This window comes from Sapajus apella, unplaced genomic scaffold, assembly GCF_009761245.1.
Source record: "Sapajus apella isolate SASKATOON/1434 unplaced genomic scaffold, GSC_monkey_1.0 scaffold69, whole genome shotgun sequence".
Classification (NCBI taxonomy): Eukaryota; Metazoa; Chordata; class Mammalia; order Primates; family Cebidae; genus Sapajus; species Sapajus apella.
In genome coordinates this window covers 11,357,298-11,361,007 of record NW_022437009.1, presented here as the reverse complement: position 1 = coordinate 11,361,007, position 3,710 = coordinate 11,357,298, and positions in this window count along the sequence as shown.

The window sequence follows — 3,710 nt, the reverse complement described above, 5'->3', positions numbered from 1 at the left end:
AAGGGAAGAAAATAACAAACAAGCAGCCAACCAATATTTCATTGAAACCTGTAAATAGATGTGATGTGGTACTGATAAGAGTGTATATTTTGTGTATTCAAAGTGGAGAGTGCTATAAATGTTCATTAAGTTTACTTGTTCCGGATCTGAGTTCAAATCCTGGATATCATTGTTAATTTTCTGTCTCATTGATCTGTCTAATATCGATGTTGAAGTCTCCCACTATTATTGTGTGGGAGTCTAAGTCTCTTTATAAGTCTTATATATCTGGGTATTCCTGTATTGGGTGCATATATATTTAGGATCTTTAGCGCTTCTTGTTGAATTGATCCTTTTACCATCATGTAATATCCTTCTTTGCTTCTTTTGATCTTTGTTGCTTTAAAGCAACTCCTGCTTTTTATTTATTTATTTATTTTTGCTCTCCATTTGGTTGGTAAATCTTTCTCCATCCCTTTGTTTTGAGTCTTTGTGTATCCTTGCATGTGAGATGGGTCTGGATGCAGCATATCAATGGGTTTTGGCTTTTTTTGCCTGTCTGTGTCTTTGGATTGGGGATTTAGTCGATTTAAATTTAGAATTAATAATAATATATGTGAATTTAATACTGCCATTTAATGTTAGTTGGCTGTTTTGCCTATTAGTTGATGTAAATTCTTGATTATGTTGATGCTCTTTACTTTTTGGTTGGTATTTTTTAGAAAGGCTGATACTGGTTGTTCCTTTCTATGTGTAGTCGTTCTTTCAGAAGCTCTTGTAAAGCAGGCCTGGTGGTGATGAAATCTCTGAGTGCTTGCTTGTTCACAAAAGATTTTATTTTTCCTTCGCTTATGAAGCTTAGTTTGGCTGGATGTAAAATTCTGGGTTGAAAGTTCTTTTCTTTAAGGATGTTGAATATTGGCCCCCACTCTCTTCTAGCTTGTAGGGTTTCTGCTGAGAGATCTGCTGTGAGTCTGAAAGGCTTCCCTTTATGGGTAACCCGACCTTTCTCTCTGGCTGCCCTCAGTATTTTCTCCTTCATTTCAACCCTGGTGAATCTGGCGATTATGTGCCTTGAGGTTAGTCTTCTTGAGGAATATCTCTGTGGTGTTCTCTGTATTACCTGGAAGTTGAATATTGTTCTGCCTTGCTAGGTTGAGAAAGTTTTCCTGAATAATATCCTGAAGCATATTTTCCAGCTTGGATTGATTCTCTTCGTCACATTCAGGTACACCTATCAAGCTTAGATTAGGTCTTTTCACATAGTCCCGTATTTCTTGGGGACTTTCCTCATTCCTTTTATCCTTTTTTCTCTAATCTTGTCTTCTCGTTTTATTTCATTAAGTTGGTCTTCGACTTCTGATATCTTTTCTTCTGCTTGATCAATTCGGCTGTTAAAACTTGTGCATAGTTCACGAAGTTCTCGTGCTGTGTTTTTCAGCTCCATTAATTCAGTTATATTCCTCTCTAAATTGTGTATTCTTGTTAAAATTTCATCAAACCTTTTTTCAAAGTTCTTAGTTTCCTTGCATTGGGTTAGAACAAGTTCTTTTAATTCACAAAAGTTTCTTATCATCCACCTTTTGAAGGCTGCTTCTGTTAATGGAACACACTCGTTCTCCATCAGGCCTTGTTCTGTTGCTGATGAGGAACTGTGATCCCCTGTAGAGGAAGAGGCGTTCTGATTTTGGGTATTCTCAGCCTTTTTAGGCTGTTTTCTTCCCTTCTTTATAGATTTACCATCTGTGGTCTTTATAATTACTGTCTTTATAATTGGGTTTCTGAGTGGACATCCAACTTGCTGATTCCCAGCGCTAAAATCTGAGCAACCTACTGCGCCGGCCAAAACAGTGGCATTATGATTGATGGTGCTTTTCTGACTCTGCACCAAGAACCGCCGCACCAAGGCAGCGGCAAAACCACCTTGCCGGCCACAAGAGTTGCGCTGGCGACCCGTGGGGCTCCGCTGGGAATCTACTGGTGCATGAGCAACAAAAATTCATCTGAAAGTGTGGCATCCTCTCGTTCTCTGCGCTTTCACTGGGAGCTACAGTCCCAAGCTGCTAGTGATCAGCCATCTCAGATCTCTCTCCCTGCTTTCATTTCTTTTTAATCAATACCTAGGAGTGAAATGGTTAGGACATTTAATAGGTACGTGTTTAACTTCTTAAGAAACAGCCAAATTATTTTCCAAAGTGATTGCACCATTTTTCAGTCTTACCAGGTATGAGATTTCTGGTTGTTCCACATCCTTTCCAATGCTTAGTATATGCAGTCTTTCTAATTTTATTATTTATTTATTTTATTTACTGCCTTACTTTTTTTTGAGACAGGGTCTCACTCTATTGCCCAGCTGGAGTGCAGTGGTGCAATCATGGCTCACTGCAGCATTGACCTCCTGAGTTCAAGTGATCCTCTGGCCTCAGCCTCCCAAGTAGCTGGGACTACAGGTGTGTGTCACCACATCCAGCTAATTTTTAAAAATTTTTTGTACAGGCAGAGTCCCACGATGTTGCTGAGGCTGTTCTCAAAACTCCTGGTCTCAAGTGATCCTCTCGCTTTGGCCTCTCAAAGTGCTGAGATTACAGGCATAGCTCCTATGACTAGCTTCTAATTTTAGACATCTAATAAGTATGTAGTGGTATCTCACTGGTTTTAATTTGCATTCTGTGGGCTGGGTACAATGGCTCATGCATATAATCCCAGCACTTTGGAAGGCCAAGGTAGGCAGATGTCTTAAGCCCAGGAGTTTGAGACCAGTCCGGTCAACATGGTGAAACTCCATCTCTACAAAGAATACAAAAATTGGCCAGGTGTGGTGGTGCACACCCGTGGTCCCAGCTCCTCAGAAGGTTGAAGTGCAAGGATCGTTAGAGCCTGGGAGGTCAAGGCTGCAATGAGCTGTGATTGTGCCACTACACTCCAGATTGGGTGATGGAGTGAGTCCCTGTCTCAAAAATATATAAATTTCTTGCATTCTGCTAATGACAGTGATGTTGTGGATTTTTTTCCTTTATTTTCCACGAATATGTCTTCTTTTGTAAAGTGTTTGTTCATATCTTTTTGTCCATTTTATATTGAGTTGTTTTCTTATTACTGGGTTTTGAGAATACACACACACACACACACACACACACACGATACAAGTCCTTTCTAAGGTACATGATTTGCAATTATTTTCCCGCAGTCTGTGGCTTATCTTTTCATTCTCTTAATAGTGCAGAAATTCTTCATTTTAATGAAGTCCAATTTTAAAAACATTATACATTCAGTATTGCATATAAGAAATCATCATCTAACTCAACATCACAAAAATTTTCTTTTATGTATTTTTTCTGGATGTTTTATAATTTCAGGTGCTACATTTAGATCTATGATCTATTTTGAGTTCTTTTTTTAATATGGTGTGAGATATGGATCACAGTTTATGTTTTCTGCATATGGTTATCCAGTTGTTCCAGCACCATCTGTTGAAAAGTCTATTCTTTCTCCTTTGGGTAGCCTTGTATCTTTGTTGAAAATCAATTATCTATATATGTATGGGTTTATTTTTGGACTCTCTGTCCCATTGATCTATTTATCTTCATGCCAATACCACTTGGTCTCTATTTTATTTTAGCTTTACAATGTATCTTAAAGTCAGGGAGGGTAAATCCAGTTCTTTTTCCTTTTTTGCAATCCCATCGTGGTTGAAAGTAGAGGGCAGACTGATGCATTTTAATCCTGGTTTG